This window comes from Toxotes jaculatrix, chromosome 11, assembly GCF_017976425.1.
Source record: "Toxotes jaculatrix isolate fToxJac2 chromosome 11, fToxJac2.pri, whole genome shotgun sequence".
NCBI classification, from domain to species: Eukaryota; Metazoa; Chordata; class Actinopteri; family Toxotidae; genus Toxotes; species Toxotes jaculatrix.
Window position 1 is genome coordinate 3,801,454 of NC_054404.1, and position 11,584 is coordinate 3,813,037.

The window sequence follows — 11,584 nt, forward strand, 5'->3', positions numbered from 1 at the left end:
AGCCAGTAAATCCCTAATCTCGTTCACAGAAATAGGATCAGCGTGACTTCTCAGGTGTCAAAGCACAGGGACAGTGTTAATGATATGGAGGCCGCAGGCAGAGACTGAGCTGAGGGCCTGTTGGTGTGTGTGTGTGTGTGTGTGTGTGTGTGTAAGCTAAGCATGTACAGACAATTTAGGAGAATGTATTTCTACATGACAAAATCATCCCACCCCAGAAAATGTAATTTCATAAAGGCTGAGCGACTGCCTTCGCAAAATATGTCATGACACAATCCCCCACATTCATTGTGATTTACCATCACGCTGCCAAGGCTCAGTGCCGTGACGGTGCTGCAGGAAACCCTGCCCCTCTCTGCTCGCAAACTATGTGCAGGCAGCTGTTTTCAGTGAACAAAGCCAACAGAGTCTTCAACATAGCACGATGTTGTATTGTCCAAACCTCCTAAGTTGTGTTGTAAAGTGTAAAGTAAATTTATCGTTTTTCATACAAAGTTAAAGGAACCCTCCACAGATCTTAAAAATAAAGTTTAATTGTCATGAGGAGTTTTACTCAGCCTGTGAAAACATGAAAAATAATGTCTTCAGGAAATGAGAGAGGCTTCGTGGGAAACATATGATCCAAAGCTTTTGGAGCTGGACCCATACTAGGCTAAAAGTCAGGTCACCTCCATCTCTTAAAATCCATCTCTTGCAAGTTCCCTCAGGGGCACAGATGCGTGTGTTTGCTCTGAGCGGCTTAAATGGAGGTGAAGATGCTGATAGTTGCCAGTAAGAGCTGATGTCAGTGTTGCTGTGCAGGAGAAAAAAAGAAACACAGGCTACAGAAACACTGTGGTGACTGAATTTAGCAAAGCAAAAATTAGCTTCACCTTCAACTTGAATGCACCTTCTGGGTCAAATCAATGGAAAATATGCTGTGGACATCAGAGGACACACATCTCCTACAAACACTCAGCACTGGTTTCTTTAACCTTTCACCTTTAAACGTGACCTCAAGCGTATGGATAAATGAAAATGATGCTTCTGTCTCTCTTCAGAACACAAGTTTGAGTCTCTAAACAAACATTTCATGGACAGAGTAACACGTTCCTTGTATAACAGCGGAGTCAGGAGTGTGTAGCTTTCCACAGAAGTTTGCAAACAATCATCATCATCTTTATCATCATCATCAGAGAGGAGATGGAGCAGATCAGAGCACGCAAGCCTCAAAGGAACTGCTTGCTGAAGGTCCACCTATGTCAGTCCAAATATGTGTGTGTGTTTGTTTGTTTGTTTGTGTGTGTGTGTGGTCTGCTGCTGTGTGTAAGTAGCCATTTATACCATTAAGTTTGTGTTTCCTCCAACAGCTTTCTCCAGAGACTGTCCTCCAGAAAAAAAACTGAGACCCCTGGTTATGTTTTATTGTTAAGTGACATCTAGTGGCTGTGTGAGAAATCATCAGCAAACATGTGGCTCAAAACGACGTTAGCGTTCGAGTCCCCTTTTGTGGCTGTAGTAATTGTGAGCAAAGGTGAAAGTCAGGTGACGTAGTGCATATTGCACAGGGAGGAGGTCAGGGTGGATGGATGGGTCGATAATACATTGGACTTTAACACAGTTTCGAACCTGTTTCTGGAAACCGCGATGGTTCCACAACCTAACGCTCCTATGGGTCGTATCAGAGGGTCGGGACAACTGAGCTATGTGCGTGTTTGTTGGAGGAATTGTTGTTTCTCCATCATGTATGAATATGATCATGCGAACGTGTGTGTGTGTGCAAGGAAGTGTGTTTTTTTTTTTTTTTTGAGGTGATGTAGATTTGAGTGGAATAACGAGATTAGCAGCGCGTTGATAATCCTCTCCTCTTCCCAAAGTCCATCCCCTCACACACACACACACACACACACACACACACACACACTCACACACGCACGCACACACACACGCTCTAACATTTTCACTTCCCGCCTTCGTGATTTTCATGTCTCGTCTAAACGACCATGTTGTTTCTTGTCGTCGCGTTCAGCCTCATCCTTCACAGTTTATGCTGATAAACTTGTTTTGCTGCACAGACTTAAAATCTGAATTTACATGTTGAAAAAAACCACAAAAAGTCTGATTTGTCTCAGGAAAGGTTTCTGTTTACACTAATAGGCTTAAACATTTCAAGGTTTCAGACACTCTCACATTCTCCCACTTTGCTCATAGTAATTAACAGTTTTACACACAGATCACCTAATGGTTTATTCTCACTCTGGTGTAGTAGGCGACAGCCATTTTAAATAAATACTAAATGTTCTCTGCTCCCCCACAAGTGACTGGCAAGGGATTCTTAAGCAAGTTATATAAGGGAAAATACTGCACCTAAGGGCTCTTAAGGTGCATCCAGCTTTTATTATGATGACAGGAATGTAGCATCTAGTCCAGTCAGGTGTAGGAAGGGTTCATGTTGATGTCTGAGGAGTGTAAGGTACATGTGCAAAGGCTCATATTCATTTTTCCTTCAACATAACAAGATTTTAAGCTGGTCCAGGCTGCATGAGCCAACTCTCACTTATCAGTGTGTAAATGTGCTTGTAGAAATTATGGACAAAAAAAAGAAAAAAAAAAGGCAAAAAATATTGGATTTGAGCCCAGAGTCTGTGTTGGAAATCTTCCTTCATAGCAGGACGGGCTTCCTTCCAAAACACTTTAAATCCATTTTGTAAGTAAGCTGTTATCTGATGATTTTCTGCCAACATTTAAGAAAAAACATTAAAATGTTGCTTTTTTTTTTCAGTCAGCAACTCCAGTGATAATTTATGATTAGCGTTGTGGTCAAGACAGCAATTACTTTGGTCGTTTCAAACAAGAATCTTGGTGTCATTTAGCATCAGTATGATCCATTTACATCCGTCTGCGTCTAGTTTACAGTACAATCAGTGACTGAGCTACAAGGTCATGCATGTAAACTGAGACGAACGCGGCGTATTTAGCCAAAGCCTGGCAAAAAACATGAGCGTTTAAATCATAATGAGTGTATGGTTGACTGGCGGAGAAGTGGATTATGTTGTATGAGTGGTTTTGAGACTTTCTCCTCCATGAAAGCTCGTCACTGCTGGAATCCACTGTAACCGCGGTGAACTGATCTCAGACTCCAGTTTCAGCGAAGGAGACGTTTCACAGCCACATTTGAGCAGAGGCTGAGTGTTCAGTAACAAAATGACAAATTTAGAGTGGAGCGTCGTTTTAATGAAAAGACACAGATGCAGTGTTTGAATTGTCGTAGCATTACTTATTTTTTCCAACCTTTGTGCCATTAGTTCAAACTGCATACCAGCACTCAACAGTCCTCAGACCTCAGAGATAAAATTCAAGTAAAAGCCACCTGATCTCTCAGCTTCTGATCCTGCGCTTCAGCTATAGGACAAGGAAAGTTTTGGTGCTTCCCAGTATCAAAGCAGTCAATGTATTATCAAAAAAGACAGTGTAGCATTAAGTGAAGCATGTTGACACACACCCAACTTTTGTGAATTGAACCTGGGAACACTGACATGAGTGGGATGAAAACAACACCTGAGCATAATACCATCAGAGTTTCATTTAAGAGGTGAGATGTAATCACATGCATCTGATGGATTTGCCTTTTATTTTTTATAGTTTTCATAGAAAGAGAGATGATCACATGCTTAGTAATCATCCCTCGTAGTAAACCAGCCATAAAACACTGCTTACTTACAAAGACCGTGTGCTGTGCAGTTGCTGCTTTGGAGTAAAGACACCTTTTATTTACAGTTCGGTCTCTGCATGGATGTTACAATAAAGTGTGTGAGGCGTCGTCGTGTTTTTAAAGGGATTATTTCCTGGTGGAGAACTCCTGCTGTGATGTCAAGTGACTGGCAGCAAACAAAGACTAACGTGATGCATATGTTGACATCAAAAAAAAATCTTTTCCATGACGGTTTACTTATCTCTAAAACTTTATTTAAATTTTAATATTAAACAGCAGCAGATGGCTTCTTCTTCTTCTTCTGAAGGGAAACAAGCCTTGATATCTCCCACTATGCTGAGTGTGTGCAGACACCAGCAGGAACCATGTGCAGGAGAAGGGGAAAACTACAAGATCCGCACGAGCAGGGGGAGTAAAAACACTGCAATGTTCGAGCTGGAGAGAAAATCCTGGGTGTTCTCAGAGCGACATTTTCACACTCTGCTGTTTGTGTTTAAAGCGGCTCGACAGAAGAAGGAAAGGTTTCAATCAAGAAACACACGGCCCCGATGGAGAGAGCGAGTCATGCAAAGCCACATGTTTTAAATGTTAGTTAATGTTGTTTAGCTGAAATCTGAGGTGTGTTTCATTTCCTGGAGCTGTCACTCTTTCTTCAATGACCTCACTCCGTGTGTGTGTGTGTGTGTGTGTGTGTGTGTGTGTGTGTGCAGAGGCCCTCTATGACCATAGGGCTTAAGTGGCCTCAGAGACCCCAGCACCATGTAATCACACACACACACACATGTGCCTTGAAATTTAATGATCATGTGAAACAAAAAGAATGTGTGTGTGTCACACTACATGCATGTGTGTGCAGACTAAACACTGACCTATATTGCTATTTTTACTGATTAGAGGTTGTTCATAATGAGGCCTATTAACATCAGACCTTAAACACACATGCAGATACACACACATTCACCTCAGTGGCCCATGAATACCTCCGAAGCAGTCTGCAGAAGGCAGAACATGGTCAAAGGCAGTGGCTGATCACACTTTACTGAAAAGGTAAGTTAGTTTCTCTTCGTTCGGTTTTACTTTCTTTTATTTCATCTCTCCTACTTATTTACTGGAGACAGAAAGAGAAATTCTAAATGTACTTTTCAGTGTGTTTTGAAAAAAGATTTTGTTGTTTGCTTTGTCCTGCAAATTATTACCAATTTGTTTGGTGTGCAAATCAAATATAATTTTACATCTTGACTAAACCTGGTCTTCTTTAATTTCTGGTTTCCAGAGAAGAAAACATGCTCACAAATATCCATGTTTATGTCCTTCTGTGGCACTACTGCAGAGAAAGAGAATGCTGTGCCTTCTTTGTGTTTCAGTGGTGTGTGTGTGTGTGTGTGTGTGTGTGTGTGTCCTTATGCTATATTTTGACTGGCTGTGTTCAGCACAGCTGGAACAACAGTGTGTGTATGTGTGAGAGCGATTTTTACTGGAAACACGAGAGAAGAAGTGAAAGTGCATGTGCTCGGCGTGGAAGAATGTGTTTCTCATGTACTTGTCATGTTCATATACTGCACTTGTGTGAAAGTGGTCGTCTGTTTCACTTGTCATTTTTCTGTTTTTCATTTCATTTCTTCTCCTGCTCACTGCTCAGTATTCCACCTTAAAATACCTGTTATTAGATAAATTTCTCACTAAGATAAACGACCAAAAGTAAATGATGAAAAAGAACTTTGATTAAAAAAAAGCAGGTTTAAGTGTCAGTCACTCAAAATCAAAGAGCAGAGCTGTTTTTTTTCTACAGCTGCCATTTTGTACCACTGTTTTCAGCTCATACAGAAAGAAGTCCACCAAAGAAAAGGCAGAGCCTTCAGTGCAGCAGAACACACGGTACACAGCGTGTTTTCAGTGAAGACTTTTTCTGCATCTAAAGAACGATTACAATCACTCTCTCTATCTGAGCAAATAATCTGCAGCTGTTCAGAGAAAATCATGTGTTTCACAAATGTAAAAGTAAAAATCCTAGGAGGAGGTAGTATGGACTAGCATGTGGAGAAACACAACAGACAGGGCAGCAAATGTGAGCTCCTGGAGGACCAGTATATATACTAGGTGGCTGATTGGGTAATAAGGGGAAGGTGTGCAGGCAGGTGATTATTAGGTGACTAGGAAACAGCTGTTGGATGGTTAGATGGTTGATGTTGGAGCAGGCGGTGTCAGTAAACAACAGAAAAGATGCAAAAATAACTAAAATGGGGTTTTCATCAGGACATAACCCTGAACCCACATCATTCCAACCTAAAACGAGTCTTAGCCTCTAAGTAAATGGTTAACCTCCCGGGTTCTGTCACCAGACAGCAGTTAAAGTCAACAATGTGACTGTGTGAACACACTCATGTCTCCGAATATGATTACACAGTCAGACTACACAATAGTTGTGTTGACAAAAGCTCAAACCTCAAAGCCAAACCAAAACAAATCTCAAGGTATAAAACTCCTTAAAAAAGTCCTTAAAACGTAGTCCTCACAAAGACAGAAGAACAAGACACACGCACACACACAGACACACGCACACACACAGACACACACACGCACACACACGCGCGTGCACACACACACACGCACACAGACACACTGACATTAGACGACTCTCTAGAAATGGCTTGTTAATGCAGATGATGCTTGTTTCCTTTTCTATATCAGACATGAGCAGATTCATGTGTGACTGGTTTGACATGATCCATGACAAATCATCAAAACAGAAGTCGAACCAGCCCTGAACCATAACTGAAGTTCACTAATGCTGATGCAACAGAACGTTCAGTCGTAGATGCTCTTTTCCATTTTGAATAATCTGGTTGACGTGTGGTTTGGTTGATCGGGCAGAAGGAGCTTTCAACCCTCACACCTTGTCACCTGTTCACTTCTCAGCCAGGTAATCAAGTCGTCAGCCCTGACAGTCTTTGCTTTCACCAGCCTTGAACTGCTCAACTATTGCAGCCGTTCTTACCAATGCTTTGTGAAACATCATCCTTTCACATAAACACACCTTTAACATACACACACACACACAGACACACACACACACAAACACACACACACACAAAGTGGGCAGTGGTCTAGTAAAACTCAAGTGATGCTAACTATCCAGATCTTCTTAATGATGCTAATGTCATTATTTCTATGGAAGATTAATGAGAGCTATTTATAGCTCATTAATCCATATTGAGTGGGACTGCAGATTAATTTGTTAATCACGCATCAAATACGACTGCTGCCTCCGGCCACTGACTAAAGCCTTATCCCTCGAGGTGTGTGTGCACAGGGCCTGTGTGCACCAAAATCCCCCTCTTGCTCTTGTTTCTCCACGTCTCTCTCTCTCTCTGTCTCTACCTTCTCATCATGGCTGACTGATCATCTCCTGTGTCCGATTAGCCTTTAGCCCACAGCCACTAGCCCAGAGACGCTGGGCCTCGGCGCTGAAATCCAATCCTTCCGCCTGTGTTGTGAGCCGCTTTTCCAGAAATAGCGACTAGGTGAAGTTGTTGTCAGGCTTTTGTATGCTAAGTAAATGCTGCCTTCTGGCCTTGATGCGCCTCCTTGCTCTGGTAGCTCTGTTTTATTTATTGCTAACCTTTATTTGTTTGACTGAGCAGGACGCAGGCTCTTTTTCAGCATCAGCCCATTTCACATTCAGGCAGTTTCATCGTTTCCAACTAAGCAGCAACAACAGCTGTCTTTTTTTTTTTTTCAGTGTTTGTTGAGCTGCCCTTGGTGGTAAAACTTTAATTTAATCTAAAAGTACAACAATTCGTCCAAATTAAACAACACAATACATCATTTGTTCACGCCCACTGAAACGACAAGACCGGTCTGATCTTGAGCCCTAACGGCAGCACAGCATCCTGTGAAAAAACAAATACATCATAAATCAAGTTTTATGATGACTGTGGTTGAGGTTTGGTTAAAAGGACTCGGTCAGGTTTAGAAATCACAATGTGGTTTACATCGTGGTTTGGGTTTAATCTGCATATGCTTTTATTTTATTTTTTTTCTTCTCAGATGGTGTCATCTATAATTCAGACACAGAACTATTATACAGATTTTGTCAAAGTTACTTTATTGATATTAAATAGATGTAGAGCCTCTATCAACTGGATCACCAGGGAAACAAGTGCATTCCTGTGCAGTTTACAGTTTTCTGCATGTTAAATGGCCTTTTAAATGTGCTGTGATCAGTATAGCACAGAGGTCAAAACTGGCCAGTAAGAACTTACTTAACTGTGAAACACACTTATTTGAAAAGACTTTGAAAAAACTGTATTTTCAGCAAGTTTCAAGTTGTTTTGTAAACTATGCATCTGACGTGATACGTACTGCAGATCAAAACAAAAGTAAAATCTCTCTCACTCTCGTAATTTTATGAATCCCTCGTCTATAGATGATGAAAAACAGGAAGCAGGTCTTAAGGCTCGTGCAGCACTTTATTTTAATCCCATTCCTTTGGACGGGGAGGGGGGATTTTTTTTTTTTGTGTGTGGACATTAGCAGTGGCTTAACCCTATCACAATCAATTTTCTGTTGCTTTCTGGGAAATTATGCTTTTGCTACAATACTGGGAGAGGTGGGGGAAGATAGATGGGTGAGGGGGAGAGAAATCCAGAGAGAGAAAGATAGAGAGAATCACAGAATCAAAGAGGGATTTCCCGTCCCTTTCCAGAGAATCTGACTGGTGTTTCTAATAACAAGCTTAGACCCATCCCCTCCACTCCTCCCCCCTTCTGGGGGATATGAGGGCAGATCATCCCTCTGCGCTTTAAACACACACTTTGCTCAGATTAAAACACACACACACTCCAGATGCTGTTGTCGCCTGGGGTAAAGCCGATGTCAGACCCCCCACTGTCTCCTCTGTTTATGACTGGACGTCATCATCCTCTACCTGCAGGCTTTTTCTGACCTTTTCACGGTGATGGTGACTGGGGACGGTGACACAGTGCACAGGTCTTGAATAAATGCAGGTACATGGAGGAAAAAAAGCCTCTAAAGTCCTTTTTGGGAAGCTTGACAACTGCTAGAGAAATTTCAGGAAATTTATGAAGTCGCCTAAAGGCAAACAAATGTGAAAACCGTACACATGAAACCAAAACTGCAGCAGACAAGACTAAGAGTCCACAGTCGAGCTAGCAGCTCTATGAAATGCTATCAGTTTGTAAGTATTTAGCCATGAACCAAAGTATTAAACAAACTGAAAATCTGACCTGATGATGATGCTGGATGAAAGGTCAAAGGATTACAGACGTAACGGAGGTTCCACCTCTGAGCACCATGGTTATCTGTAGGACACAGAGTTGCCTCTTTTACTTGTGAGTACTAAGTCACTGACCAACAACTTTGGTGACCTTAAATAATTATTTTCATGTCGGTAAAACACTGATTCATAAAGCAGCAAACTGAACGAGACGCAATAAAACATGAGGAAGACATCCACCTGAGGTATTTGACTCTCTGCCATCTTCATGTTTCTATTTGCTTTGGGAAAGTGAAACATGAGTGGGGTGGGTGGTACAGAGGTGACCCCTGACCTGTGCCAATCACGAAACCCACCCAACGTCAAAACAAGACGACAAAGAAAAAGAAAATATTGGAACTGAAAATAAGCAAAGAGTGAAACTGCTGAAACTGCTAATAAAACCTGGACACAGGTTTTATGGCCCTTGCCTGTAAGCATTTTGCCCTAAATTCATATGTTATCCAAATAATTCTTTAAATAAATACACTAAAAACATATCTCTCTAAAGCAGAGATATGTAAAAGTGAAGACTGTCCAAATTATAACTGAGAACATATTGAGTCCATTGAAGACGTATGACGCCTGTTTGAAAACAAACACCTTTCATGTTTTCATCAGCGACACATTTTACATGAACCTTTGATCTTCGACTTGTGGAATCCAGCAAATCATGACAAACACACATGAACACAGAACAACCTCTGACTTCTCACACCTCCGTCTGGACACACCCTTTGGACACAGATTGCATCACGCCTGCTCAGAGAGTTGTCACACAGATGTTGTGAGGAGGAGGAAGGATTGCTCAGTCTCACTGGGACTTTATTCACGTCTTCTGAAGTTTGTGCAACAGTTTCTGTTAGTTTCTCAAACAGAATGAAAGTCTCGGTTCTTATGGCTACAGTATTATATTTACAGTTCTTTGTACATTAAGTTCTCTGGTGGATTGTCATGATGGCATAAATGCAGAGCCTCTTGTTACCTCTAAAGTAACAAGTATTAACTGGGTGGGTGGGGGGAGTATAAAAGGAGATAGAGGTGAGGATTTGTGTAAATGCTGAGGGAGAGAAAGAGGATTTGTTGCATGTAAAAGTTGGGCCTGAAAGCTGTATCCCCTCTGAGCTCTCAGAGAATATGTTTTAGAGCAGGAATTCCACATAACGTCAAGTCAATTACACTTGTATAGCATTAAAGAGAAGTCATCTCAGGACACTTTTCATATAGAGCAGGTTCAGACTGTACTCTTTGCAATATTCCCCCATGATCAAGCACCCGGTGTCCTTGGAAAAAAAAAGTCCCTTTTAATGTGAAGAAACCTCGAGCAGAACTGGGATCTGGGTTTGTGGCCACCTGCCTCCACCGGTTTGGTTGAGAGACAAAGAGAGAGAGAGATCAGGAGGAGAAAGAACACAGTACAATGCAATTTCGACATATGGAGGTACGGTAATCATTGTAATGACAGTAATGATAAGGAGACAGAAATACCTGCAGGAAGCAACAGGAGGAGAGGAATGGAAAACCTTTGCTGAATATCAGAAGAGGAAAGGGAGGAGAGGAGTCTTACAAACACACGCAGACACTAAAATGTGTGGACTGTGTCAGTGTGTTATCTACTGTTTTTGATGAATCACTGTAATACTCACATACTTTTGCAACAGAATGATCCTGTGGCACCAATGCAGCAAATGGAGCTGACCTGAAAAATGATGGAAAGCAGGGAGGAATACTGTGAACAGGACAGTATAAATTCAGCTGAAATTAGAAAGTAATTCACAACAGATGAGGTGTAACAGTCAGCCGGTGTTTGGGAGCACCCTGCCTGTAGTATCCATGAAGCACCAAAAGTCAGGACACAGGCCCGATGAGTTGATCAGGAAAATGTGATTGAATTAAAACAATAATGTGTATCTTGACGTATTATAGCAGGAAAAGGTGTGACACTGGTGTAACTAATAACATTAATGATGGCTCCATTCCATTTAGGTGTGCCAGGAAGCCATGCCAGCGAGCCAGCACAGTACGACAGCCCTAGGGCTGGCAGACCTAAATTTAATGAGCCACCATTAATGTTACTCGTTACACCTGTGTTTGAATGTCTGCTCCAAATGTCACCACAATCCATCCAATAATTGTTGTGATATTTCACAAAAAAACACAAAATTTCCCCAAATGTTGGAACTAAAAGAAAGGTCAGTGTGCTCCATCCTCTGGGGACCATGAATATCTGTAGAAAATATCTTGGCAGAAAATCCAGCAGTTGTTTTCTGTCTGGACTAAAGTAAATGAACAGTAAATTTAACAAAAGAAGAGAGGGGATGCTGTGATTTAGGGAGAAACATGCGTCTGACTTTAGACTGATCTTTCTATTAAGGATATAATACAGAGGTCTTTGTCTGAGATCCTGTGATGTGAAACTGAAAGGCGCTTCCCAATCTTCTGTCCGTGTAATCTTGTTGGTCCATCTGTCAGTCGAACATGGCTGGACTCACACAGGCTTCCTCTGTTCCTCTGGTTTCCACTCAAGACACTGAATCGCATCACGGGAAGAGGCTGAGAGATTTTTATTAAAAAGAAACGGCCACCCACTTATTGGATGTTGGTGTTACCCATGAAAT